General features: G+C 40.9%; 1 long non-coding RNA gene across 1 annotated transcript; it reads left to right on the forward strand.

Annotated features, from left to right (window-relative positions):
* Positions 1–4,219: 4,219 nt before the first annotated feature.
* Positions 4,220–13,801, forward strand: LOC144578639 (uncharacterized). The gene is made up of 3 exons (XR_013524834.1): positions 4,220–5,310; positions 5,705–5,752; positions 13,742–13,801. It is a non-coding gene; the product is annotated as an uncharacterized LOC144578639 (long non-coding RNA).
* The last annotated feature ends 253 nt before the right edge of the window (positions 13,802–14,054 follow it).

A 14,054-nucleotide genomic window follows, 5' to 3' on the forward strand; every position in this document is an offset into this window, starting at 1 on the left:
TTTCCTCATGACCACCCAAACTCCCAAAAGTGGCTCCTGCCCCAGAGCCCCTGTCGCCTTCAATGTTGGCAGTCAGGGCGCAGCGCCGCCTCGGTGGCGCTTGGTGGCGCCAAGCGGGCCTGGAAACCCGCTCCCGCAGTGCCCTCTCGTGGTCGCCTCCGCCCTCAGAAAGACGCTCTCAGTACAGAGAAGCGGGTGCGAGCGGGGGCGGGGCGGGGGCGGCACGAGGGGTGGGGTGCGCGGGCCTGCCAAAGAACCCGGCTCTCCGCAGCTGCAGTGGATCCAGGAATGAAGCGTTTTGTTGAACACCAGTTTTTTTGGAGTGCCGTGTGTTCTCACAGCTGAACCATCTGTTTCTCCAATCAGGTTTCAAAGCCACTTCACTGCACTGGACTCTGTGGGTCACTGGACTCTGTGGACTCCCTGGCCCACGTGGGTCCCTGAGAAGCGACCTGCCCAGGCTCCCTGGCTGGAGGAAAAAGACACACCCTGGACTTCATCCGTGAGAAAAAAAAAATTCATCAAGAAACAAATCAATAGACAAGTCAAAGACTAGGAGAAAATATGTATAAAACATAAAGAAGTGACTTAATTACTGATTCTGGAGTGTTTAAAAATTCTTTATATTCATATATATATCATTGCACTTTCGGTTCTGGGGTACATATGAAGAACATGCAGGATTGTTGCATAGGTACATACATGGCAATGTAGTTTGCTGCCTGCATCCCTATCACCTGTATCTGGCATTTCTCCCCATGCTATCCTTCCCCAACTCCCTGCACCCCTATTCCCCCGCAACAGACCTCAGTGTGTGATACTCCCCTCCCTGTGTCCATGTGTTCTCATCGTTCACCACCTGCCTGTGAGTGAGAACATGTTGTGTTTGATTTTCTGTTCTTCTGTCAGTTTGCTGAGAATGATGGTTTCCAGATTCATCCATATCCCTACAAAGGACATGAACTCATCGTTTTTTATGGCTGCATAGTATTCCATGGTGTATATATGCCACATTTTCCTTGTCCATTCTATTGTCGATGGACATTTGGGTTGGTTCCAGGTCTTTGCTATTGTAAACAGTGTGCAATGAACATATGTGTGCATGTGTCTTTATAATAGAACGATTTATAATCCTTTGGATATATACCCAGTAACGGGATTGATGGGGCAAATGAAATATCTATTTCCAGGTCCTTGAGGAATCACCACTCTGTCTTCCACAATGGTTAAACTGATTTATACTGCCACCAACAGTGTGAAAGTGTTCCTATTTCTCCACATCCTCTCCAGCATCTGTTGTTCCCAGATTTTTTAATGATCACCGTTCTAACTGGCATGAGATGGTATCTCAATGTGGTTTTGATTTGCACTTTTCTAATGACCAGTGATGGTGAGCATTTTTTCATATGTTTGTTGGCCTCACATGTCTTCTTTGGAAAAGTGTCTGTTCATATCCTTCGCCATATGTCTTTTGAACCTCCCCTGCAGTTAGGTATGGCCATGTCACTAAGTTTTAAGCCAATAATTTGTAAGCAGTGTGCTATGAGTACCTTCTAAAAAACCTTCCTCCTTCTTTTCTCCCTCATTTTCATTACAGTAGTCTGTAGTGAAGATCCAATAGCTGGAGATCAACAGTCATCCTACGTAATGCAGGCAGGGGTGACGGGCAACACAGTCTGTTAGCTCCGTTACTGGAAGACAAATTTCACAAGACTAAGAACCTTACGTTAGTTCAAGCAATATCCCAGCACTTACACACAGTGTGCAGCATGTTTGCTAAGGGCTCAGGTATTAAATGGGTATTGAATGAATAGATGTATTTATTGGTTTACTCTGGAGTCATAAGTTAACAAGGTCTGAGCTCATTTCACAGAATCAAACTCCCAATTAATTCAAGTCACAGTAATCTAATTTGTTTCTCTTTGCTCTCAGACTTGCCAATGTCATGGGCGGATAGGAGTTTTTCTTAATTTACTTCAGTATTGCATTAAATCAAAATGTTTTAAAGTCTGTTTTTATAACAGTGCTTCCCAGTAATTTCCTGTTTAGAAAGTTCAAAATTCTTCCATTTTTAAAGTCATGGATATCTTTTTGATTGTGTCTGTTAAGTGCAGGAACTATTTTGTAACTTTAAATAGACATCATCTCAAGTCTACAAGAATTATCCAAAATGGGATCTTTCTAGGTTTTCAGACACTATTAATGCAGATGTAGCCACTAGATCCTGAGGATTGTACTTGACACTGGTTACTGAGACTGAGCTTTCTTGAATTCTTTTTCCTTCCACTGTGGTTTCTCCCATTTCAGCATATTGCCTCTTTTTGTCCTCAAACTTCACTGAAATATTTTCAATGGAATTAAAGAGGAATCATCCCTCCCATGTTTTTTAAATGACCCTTTGCTTCCCATAATAATGAGTCTTCTGGTCCTTTTTGTAATTACTTATGTTAGAGTTTGTAAATATTCATACATTTTACAATTGCATATAATTTTCTTCTTAATTATTTTTTCCTCTTTCCCTAAAGTTGTTATTTCTCTTAACTCTTTGTGGGAAAAATTAAGCTCATCTTTCACTTTCTGGATATCCTTATTTATAATTGAACTCTGTGATTTTTGCTCAAAGTGTGTTTCAAGTTACCCATTCTTAGGGAAGCTATTAGTGTATCAAGTTTTTTTTTTTAAAGTCTGTTAATATAAAAGTCATCAAAAGATCTCTTCCTAAACCTTTCCTCTACCAGAAATATCTCTGGAGTCCCATGGCCCTTTCTCCCTTCTTGCTTTTGTAGGACTCCAAAGCGAATCTCTTCCTGATCCAGATTGCATACATCTGTGCCTTTTGGGGGCTCTTGTGCATTCATTCTTCCTTCTCTTCTAACCTCAAAAATGTGTTTGCTCTGTTGGCTCTTCCCCTTTAATGTAGAAGTATACTCATGCTGCCATAGAACCTGCCAAGTTGACTGTTGAAGCTGGTGAGGACCTTCCTGTGCGTGACATCTGTGATGGGGAGATGCCTGAAGGTAAGGAGGTGATGGTGCCATCTGCCCTGGCCACCCCTCTGGCTGCTGCTGCTTCAAGGTCCCCTGGGGGCCATTCCCTACCCCAGGCTCCTTTTTGCCTGTAGCCAGCTTTTCCAGGGCTGGTCAGAAACAAAGGCTGGCTCTGCCTTGTGTTCCTTTTTCAACCGCTTAGTCTTTCTCCAGAGTCCAATTTCTTTTCTCCTCCCCTCCCAAACACCCAGTTCTTACTCCCTCATCTCATTCTCTCAGGCTGGCCTGGGACCATTTATTTAGGTCCCTTCTTGTCTGTAGCTCTGTTTATTATTCTGTGGGATTTTGTTGAGGCTTTTTTGGAATATTCACTTCCTTTTTTCAACAAAAACTCAAATACCCCAACTTTCCAGTACCCATCTCATTCTTTTTTTGTACCTATCCAGATGGTACCTAAGTGAAGGAACCAGGTAAGTGCCTAATTATTTCCTTCATTAAAGTAGCTAAATCTCAGGACAATTCATACTGAAATATTTGGGGATTTCTTCTTTGAAATCAGAATGAAGTTTGCCCTGGGAGAGATGATAGGATATTCTTAATGGGTTGCTTTAAGTCACCTTGATAGGTGCTTATTTTTTCTAACTGTAATTTGAACACAAAAGGAAAGAAAATGGGAGGGTGCTTAAATAATTGTGAAAGGTATGAAATTTCATGGCCAGGGCTGCAGAAAAATGGGTGTTTGTTTTCCTCCAAAGGAGTTTGCCTGTGAGGCTCTGATGACTTTAAAATTCTTACTTTAACACAAAATGTGTCTCTAGATTTATTCTGGTGACTTAACAGACTTTATTTACCTCCTTGTTCTAAAAGAGAGGTATGGATGGTTCGTGGTCAAAACTTTCAAAAGACATGAAACATCAATGTAGACTTAACATGTAACATAAAGATTGAAGGTTAAAGTGGAAGAGTGTTTGCTGCCATGGCTCCCCGTTAGTCATTCCCCCACCTAACAATAGCATTTTGTTTAAAGATAAGAACATAAACATAAGAAGCTGGAAGCCATCGTTCTCAGCAAACTCACACAGGAACAAAAACTAAACCCCACATATTCTCTATCGCAAGTGTTAGTTGAGAACACATGGCCACAGGGAGGGGAACATCACACACTGGGGATTCGTTTTTGGGTGGGGTGTAAGGGGACAGAGAACATTAGATCAAATACCTAATGCATGTGGGGTTTAAAAACCTTGAAGATGTGTTTATAGGTGCAGCAAACCACCAGGGCACATGTATACATATCTAACAAGGCTGCACGTTCTGCACATGTATCTCAGAACTTAAAGTAAACAAAACAAAACAAAAACCAACATTGGTTGGGCTCTTAGTTTTTTCCAGAGGTAGAATAATTAACATTCATGATGAATGTGACATTGTAACTTGGAGTACTATACTGACTTTTCAAGATGTTTAAGAATTTTGAATAAACAAATATATTATGTGAATTGATTATACTTTTATACACAAGATGTGTAAGTACTTGTGTAAACTTATACTCTGGTTGCTGGTGTAAGGAAAGCCTGTGAGTGATTTTACACAGCAGTTCATAGATGGGTGGTGTTGGATTAGAGATCAAAAAAGGCTCTTTATTGCTATTCTTTAGGATTACAATACAGTTTATGTATGTCTCTTTTGGCCCCTTCCAATACAAAGAAGGCTTGTGTATGTTCTCCCTATGTATTCCTAATGAAGAAATGTAGACAGAGATCTCACATGACTATGGACGACAGCTGCTCAACAGAGCTAATATTCTGTGTCTTCAGAATGTTGTGGAAGTGACAAATATGCTGAATTTACTTTAAAAAAAAATTTTAAACTCCAGAATACATCTTATACTTTGTTTATAAAATAGGCCGCTCTTTTAATATGTATTGCCATCTTGATTTACTTTATGTAAAGTTGATTTTACACAACTCAAAGGGAACATTTACCTCTTTTTTTTTTTAATAAAAAAGAGTCTCACTATGTTACCCATGCTGGCCTACTAAATTCCTGATATGGGTTTGAGGGATTTTCTTATCTCATCTTCCTGAGTAGCTGGGAGTACAGGCATGTGCCACCTTGTCTGGCCATGTCTTACATCTATACGTTCATTTCAATTGATAAGAATAAAAGTAGAGGTATCAAAATGGCCTCCTTGTAGAATAAATGAGTTGATAAATTGTTATAATGATCACATCTTTTTTCCTTTCTCTCTGTGTATGTATAGATAGAGCTTTGGAGTCCAGCCCTTCTGATCATCCAGAAGGAAAGAAATATCCAGCAGATGGTGAGACAACATTGTTTTTTTCTACCAAGAAGAAGAGTGAAAACTCTTGTTTGATGAGGTGTATAATAGAAGGTGTTTAGCAGAACTCATATTGGTTTAAATTTTTAAAATTTTCACATACTCACTTGTTTTATGTTAACATGTGATATACTTTACTTGTTATCATGTTAGTGAAAACATGTCCACTTTTTGTTTATACATTTTCCCATCTTTTTATCAACACAATTTGTCATGTAATGGAGGAGTCTTAGATTTATCTTTATGTTTAATTCTTTGTCCCTTTTCCCAATGGATAAGAATAAAAGTAGAGGTAGTGAGATGGCTTCCATGTCGAATAAATGAGTTGATAAATTATTATAAGTGATTATGTATTTTTTCTTTTTTCTCTTTACAGATAGGGCTTTGGAGTCCAACCCTTCTGAAACAAGGAAATCCCAAACAGGTAGTGAGACAACATTGTTTTTTCTGCCAAGAAAAAGAGTGAAAATCTTGTTTGATCAGATGGATTATAAAAAGTATTTAGAAAAACTCGTATTATCCGACATAGTGGGAGGTCTCTTTCCCCTCCTGGATTTCCCCTCTGGGGTCCCACTTCCACACACTCTCTCTTGTGGAAGCTTTCTCTCTTCTCCATTTCTCTCTCCCTCTAAATAAATAAATCACTTTTCTGCAAATAAACAAAAAGAAAAACTCATATTGGTTTAATACCAGAATGAGAATTTGCTTCTTCCCATGGGAATGGCACCAAGCCATTCATAAGGAATGCTCCGCTATTACACAAACACTTCTCACTAGGCCTTGTCCTCAGCATTAAGGGTCCCATTTTAACATGAGATTTGGAGAGGGAGACATATCCATATCAGAGGTGTATTTCCCACTTCCTTCCAGAAACATGGGCTTCTCACACCTGGAGAGCATGAAAGCAGAAAAAAGAAAAGCTATTCCATGTCCCTCACACTTCAGTGATGGGAATGTTTGCCTACAAGGCCCTTCTAGCATTAAAAATGGAGGCAGTGTAGGAAACAAAGCAAGGCCCAAGTCCCTCTTGAAGCTTTTATTATTCTGTGGTTTATTTATTTATTTTTTTTTCTGCTGCAGACACCATGTCCAAATTAGGTTTGTCTACTTATTTTAAGATTTAAATTTGGCTGGGTGTGGTGGCTCATGCCTGTAATCCCAGCACTTTGGGAGGTGGAGGTAGGTGGATCATGAGTTCAGGAGTTTGAAACCAGCCTGACCAAAATGCTGAAACCCCATTTCTACTAAAACAAAAACTAGCTGGGCAAGGTGGGATGCGCCTCTAATCCCAGTTACTCAGAGGCTGAGGCAGGGGAATTGTTTGAACCCTGAAGGTGGAGGTTGCAGTAAACCAAGGTCACACCATTGCACTCCAGCCTGGGTGACCGAGCGAGACTCCTCCATATCAAAAAACAAAAAAGAACAAACAAACAAAGATTAAATTTAACATAGGTTACTTTTCAGTTGTGTAGAGACCCTGTTTTTGTTTGTTTTGTTTGTAGCGATATATTAGTAGATGACCACTGATTGTGGTTGGAGAGGCTTAAGGGATTTCTGGTGCATCTAGAGATAGGTGCCTGGCCAGGAAGTAGTTTTTAGAGCTGTTAGCTCTTAGATTTCGGTAATTAAGCTATGTGTAAATGCAGAATGGGAGAATACTAACGAATCATTGCTTATATATGCAACAATTAAATTTTTGAATTAGCTGAATTTTTCTTCTGGCCTAATTTTTGTGCCCTTTTGTACATGAGTATTATTTCGCTCGTATGTAATAAAAACAGAAAGTAAACTAGGTCAAAAAATAAATCTGAGGAGGGGACTCAAGATGGCGCTGTGAGAACAACCCAGGATTGGAGCCCGCGTTGAATTCGCAAACGGTGAGTCAGTGCTGCATTTCCAGACTGATCTTTGTTGCCCACAGAACGGGGAAACTCCCAAGTATAAAAAGACACGGGACGCCAGGCAGTAGGTCTGCCTGGCGAAGCCGGCAGCCGGGGCGGCGGCGGCCGGCCCTACCCAGCAATCCCCACAGGGTGCGCTTGTCCGGGTGCCTTGTTGAACCGGCAACCTGAGACTTGAGAGGGCTGGACTTGAGACTGAACGAGACTTGCACAGTAGCCCAGCCCAGGGGATTGCAGGGACAGATCGGTTGGGATACCCAGTGGGACAAACAAAACCGCGATTTCAAACTATCCCAGGCAGACGGCCCGAGATGCTCTGTGGGGGAGGGGCGTCCACCACTATGGAGGCAACCTGCCCCAACTGATATACACGCCCACTGCTGAGGCAGCCAGCCGTTGCCGAGGCAACCCGCCCCAACTGAGATACACCCCCACTGCTGACGCAGCCAGCCGTTGCCGAGGCAACCCGTCCCTACTGAGATACACGCCCACTGCTGACGCAGCCTGCCGTTGCTGAGGCAACACGCTACAACGAAGAGACTCCGCCGCAGGGCGTGGCGGAGACCACAGCAGAGCCAGCAGGAACAGCGCGAATCACACAACAGCAGGGCGGAGCCTCGGCAGCCAAACAGTGGCTAGTCTGCCTTTGACCTGGGCAGGACACCTGATCGGACATCCAAAAATAAAGCCCAAACCCCTCAACACAGAGCATTTGAGAAAAAAAAAGGGTTGTTTAATGAGCTGTGTTGAAGCAGAATCAAACATAGCAGCCTAACAGCCCTGAATGAACAACAGAGTGCACAGCTCAGCAATTAAACCCCTATAAAGTACAAACTGTCTCCTCAAGCAGCTCCCTGACCCCTCTATATCCAAAAGACTGTCATTAGGCAGGCATCATCCTGGGACAAAGAGAGCAGAAAAAGAAACTGGTAGCATCCCTCGCTGTGCCACAGCCACTAGAGGTGCACCCCAGACAAGCAGGGTCTGGAGCGGACCTCAACAGTCGTACAGCGAAGGGGCTAGACTGGTAGAAGGAAAACCAAGCAACAGAAATACTTCATCATCAACATTCTGGGTGTCCACTCAGAGACCCAAACGAAAAGTCAGCAACTACGCAGACGACCAGCGGACAAATCCACAAAGATGGGAAGAAACCAGCGCAAAAAGGAGGAAAACACCCGAAACCAGAACACATCGCCTCCTAGAAAGGACCAAGACTCCTCACCAGCAAGGGAACAAAGCTGGACGGAGAATGACTGTGACGAAATGACGGAATTAGACTTCAGAAGATGGATAATGAGAAACTTTTGTGAGCTAAAAGATCATGTATTAAATCAATGCAAAGAAACTAAGAACCTTGAAAAAAGATTTGAAAAAAGATTCGAGGAAATGATAACAAGAATGGATACCTTAGAGAGGAATATGAATGAATTAAAGGAGCTGAAAAACACAATACGAGAACTTCGCGAAGCAAACGCAAGTTTCAATAGCCGAATTGACCAAGCAGAAGAAAGAATATCTGAAGTCGAAGACCAACTCAATGAAATAAAACGAGAAACCAAGATCAGAGAAAAAAGCGCAAAAAGGAATGAACAAAGTCTCCAAGAAATGTGGGACTATGTGAAAAGACCTAACCTACGTTTGATAGGTGTACCAGAAGGGGACGAAGAGAATGAATCCCAGCTGGAAAATACTCTTCAGGACATCATCCAGGAAAATTTCCCCCACCTAGCAAGACAAGCCAACACTCAATTGCAGGAAATACAGAGAACACCACAAAGATATTCCACAAGAAGAGCAACCCCAAGGCACATAATCGTCAGATTCAACAGGGTTGAAATAAAGGAGAGAATACTAAGGGCAGCCAGAGAGAAAGGTCGGGTCACCCACAAAGGGAAGCCCATCAGACTCACAGCAGATCTCTCGGCAGAAACACTACAAGCCAGAAGAGAGTGGGGGCCAATATTCAACATTCTTAAAGAAAAGAACTTTCAACCCAGAATTTCATATCCAGCCAAACTGAGCTTCAGAAGTGAAGGAAGAATAAAATCCTTTGTGAACAAGCAAGTACTCAGAGATTTTGTCACCACCAGGCCTGCTTTACAAGAGCTCCTAAAAGAGGCACTACACATAGAAAGGATCAACCAGTACCAGCCATTCCAAAATCACACTGAATGCTAAAGAGCTTCAACATAATGAAGAATCTACAACAACTAACAGGCAAAACAGCCACTTAGAATCAAAATGGCAGTATCAAATTCACACATAACAATATTAACCCTAAATGTAAATGGACTAAATGCACCAATCAAAAGACACAGACTGGCAAATTGGATAAAAATCCAAAACCCATCAGTGTGCTGTATCCAGGAAACCCATCTCACATGCAAGGATACACAAAGGCTCAAAATAAAGGGATGGAGGAAGATTTACCAAGCTAATGGAAAGCAAAAAAAAGCAGGAGTTGCAATTCTCATCTCTGATAAAATAGACTTTAAAGCAACAAAGATCAAAAGAGACAAAGAAGGCCATTACATAATGGTAAAAGGATCGATACAACAAGAAGAGCTAACGATCCTAAACATATATGGACCCAACACAGGAGCACCCAGATACATAAGGCAAGTTCTTAATGACTTACAAAAGGACTTAGACTCCCAAACAATAATAGTGGGAGACTTTAACACTCCACTGTCAATACTAGACAGATCAACCAGACAGAAAATCAACAAGGATACCCAGGGCTTGAACTCAGACCTGGAGCAAGCAAACCTGGTGGACATTTACAGAACTCTCCACCCCAAATCCACAGAATACACATTCTTCTCAGCACCACATCACACCTACTCTAAAATTGACCACATAATTGGAAGTAAAGCACTGCTCAACAAATGCAAAACAACTGAAATCATAACAAACAGCCTCTCAGACCATAGTGCAATCAAGTTAGAACTCAGAATTCAGAAACCAACCCAGAACCGCACAGCTTCATGGAAACTGAACAACTGGCTCTTGAATGTTGACTGGGTAAACAACGAAATGAAGGCAGAAATAAAGAAGTTCTTCGAAACCAATGAGAATGAAGACACAACGTGCCAGAACCTCTGGGACACATTTAAAGCAGTCTCTAGAGGAAAGTATATAGCAATAAGTGCCCATATGAGGAGAATGGAGAGATCCAAAATTGACACCCTATCGTCAAAATTGAAAGAGCTAGAGGAGCAAGATCAAAAAAACTCAAAACCCAGCAGAAGACAAGAAATTACTAAGATCAGAGCTGAGCTGAAGGAGATTGAGACACGAAAAACCCTTCAAAAAATCAATAAATCCAAGAGCTGGTTTTTTGAAAAGATCAACAAAATAGACAGACCACTAGCCAGATTGATTAAAAATAAAAGAGAGAACAACCAAATAGATGCAATAAAAAATGATAAAGGGGAAATCACCACAGATTCCACAGAAATTCAAACCATCATCAGAGAATATTACAAACAACTCTATGCACATAAACTAGTAAACCTGGAAGAAATGGATAAATTCCTGGACTCCTGTGTCCTCCCAAGCCTAAACCAGGAGGAAGCTGAAACTATGAATAGACCAATAACAAGGTCTGAAGTTGAGGCAGCAATTAAGAGCCTACCTCACAAAAAAAGCCCAGGTCCAGACGGGTTCACAGCTGAATTCTACCAGACACACAAGGAGGAGCTGGTACCATTCCTTCTAAAACTATTTCAAACAATCCAAAAAGAGGGAATCCTTCCCAAATCATTTTATGAGACCAACATCATCCTGATACCAAAACCCGGCAGAGACCCAACGAGAAAAGAAAACTTCAGGCCAATATCCATGATGAACATAGATGCAAAAATCTTCAATAAAATATTGGCAAGCCGATTGCAACAGCAAATCAAAAAACTTATTCATCATGATCAAGTAGGATTCATCCCAGGGATGCAAGGCTGGTTCAACATACGCAAGTCTATCAACGTAATTCACCACATAAACAGAACCAAAAACAAAAACCACATGATTATCTCAATTGACGCAGAGAAGGCATTTGACAAAATTCAACAGCCCTTTATGCTAAAAACCCTCAATAAACTCGGTATCGATGGAACGTATCTCAAAGTAATAAAAGCTATTTATCACAAACCAACAGCCAATATCATACTGAATGGGCAAAAACTGGAAGCATTCCCTTTGAAATCTGGCACTAGACAAGGATGCCCTCTCTCACCACTCCTATTCAATATAGTACTGGAAGTTCTAGCCAGAGCAATCAGGCAAGAAAAAGAAATCAAGGGTATTCAAATAGGAAAGGTGGAAGCCAAATTGTCTCTATTTGCAGACGACATGATAGTATACCTAGAAGACCCCATCACCTCAGCCCAAAAACTCCTGAAACTGATAAACAACTTCAGCAAAGTCTCAGGATATAAAATCAATGTGCAAAAATCACAAGCATTCGTCTACACCAATAACAGACTTAAAGAAAGCCAAATCAAGAGCGAACTGCCATTCACAATTGCTACAAAAAGAATAAAATACCTTGGAATACAACTCACAAGGAACGTAAGGGACCTCTTCAAGGAGAACTACAAACCACTGCTCAACAAAATCAGAGAGGACACAAACAGATGGAGAAACATTCCATGTTCATGGTTAGGAAGAATTAATATCGTGAAAATGGCTATACTGCCCAAAGTAATTTACAGAATCAACGCTATCCCCATCAAGCTACCATTGACTTTCTTCACAGAACTGGAAAAAACCACCATGAACTTCATATGGAACCAAAAGAGAGCCCGCATAGCCAAGTCAATTCTAAGCAAAAAGAACACAGCGGGGGGCATCACACTACCGGATTTCAAACTATACTACAAGGCTACAGTAATCAAAACAGCATGGTACTGGTACCAAAACAGAGATATAGACCAATGGAACAAAACAGAGGCACCGGAGGCAACACAACATACATACAACTATACAATCTTTGATAAACCTGACAAAAACAAGCAATGGGGCAAGGATTCCATGTTTAACAAATGGTGTTGGGAAAACTGGCTAGCCATGTGCAGAAAGCAGAAACTGGACCCCTTCCTGACACCTTACACTAAAATTAACTCCAGATGGATTAAAGACTTAAACATAAGACCTGGCACCATAAAAACCCTAGAAGGAAATCTAGGCAAAACTATCCAGGACATAGGAGTAGGCAAGGACTTCATGAACGAAACACCAAGAGCATTGGCAACAAAAGCCAAAATAGACAAATGGGACCTAATGAAACTCCACAGCTTCTGCACGGCAAAAGAAACAGTCACTAGAGTGGATCGGCAACCAACAGAATGGGAAAAAATTTTCGCAGTCTACCCATCTGACAAAGGGCTGATATCCAGAATTTATAAACAACTCAAGCAGATTTACAGGAAAAAAACAAACAAGCCCATTCAAAAGTGGGCAAAGGATATGAACAGATACTTTATGAAAGAAGACATATATGAGGCCAACAGTCATATGAAAAAATGCTCATCGTCACTGGTCATCAGAGAGATGCAAATCAAAACCACATTGAGATACCATCTCACGCCAGTTAGAATGGCGATCATTAAAAAATCTGGAGACAACAGATGCTGGAGAGGATGTGGAGAAAAAGGAACACTTTTACACTGTTGGTGGGAGTGTAAATTAGTTCAACCATTGTGGAAGACAGTGTGGCGATTCCTCAAGGCCTTAGAAATAGAAATTCCATTTGACCCAGCAATCCCATTACTGGGTATATATCCAAAAGACTATAAATCGTTCTACTATAAGGACACATGTACACAAATGTTCATTGCAGCACTGTTTACAATAGCAAAGACCTGGAATCAACCCAAATGCCCATTGATAATAGACTGGATTGGAAAAATGTGGCACATATACACCATGGAATATTATGCAGCAATCAGAAATGATGAGTTTTTGTCGTTTGTAGGGACATGGATGAATCTGGAAAACATCATCCTCAGCAAACTGACACAAGAACAGAAAATGAAACACTGCATATTCTCACTCATAGGTGGGTGATGAAAAATGAGAACACATGGACACAGAAAGGGGAGTACTAAACACTGGGGTCTATTGGGGGGAAAAGGGGAGGGCCAGTGGGAGGGGGAGGTGGGGAGGGATAGCCTGGGGAGAAATGCCAAATGTGGGTGAAGGGGAGAAGAAAAGCAAAGCACACTGCCATGTGTGTACCTATGCAACTGTCTTGCATGCTCTGCTCATGTACCCCAAAACCTATAATCCAATAAAAAATTAAAAAAAAAAAATAAATCTGAGTTTTTACATTTTACTTTATGAGATTTATCATGCCAGAGAGTTTAAATTATAAATTGTTGAAATTAATTTTTTTAAATAGAATTTTCTCTGATTGTACATAGGAGTAGTCAGTAAGATGTTAACAACTACTTTTATTTTCTATTATTTGTGTCAGAAGTGACAGGTTTTTTTTTTTTTTTCATTCTTAGCACAAGAAATAGGAGAAAACAGCCGTAGAAACCATGTAAGTAAACAGTCAAAAAGTTGAGAAATTGATAGTTTGATGTAAAAGTATGTCTCTCTTGATTTCTTTAAATTATAATGGGGACCCAGTGGTGGTAGAGTGGACCTCGTTTCATGGATTTTCTGAGTCTCTTCTACTTTCCTATCAAATTTATCCTGAAAAGTCTTCAGCTTAGTGTGTCACCTTTTAAGGATTGCTGACACTCAAATTTCAAAAGTTGGTTTGGAATAAAGATGTGCTTTAAATATTTAATCTTATTTTTAATGAAATAACAAAAA

This window comes from Callithrix jacchus, chromosome 12 (assembly GCF_049354715.1).
Source record: "Callithrix jacchus isolate 240 chromosome 12, calJac240_pri, whole genome shotgun sequence".
Classification (NCBI taxonomy): domain Eukaryota; kingdom Metazoa; phylum Chordata; class Mammalia; order Primates; family Cebidae; genus Callithrix; species Callithrix jacchus.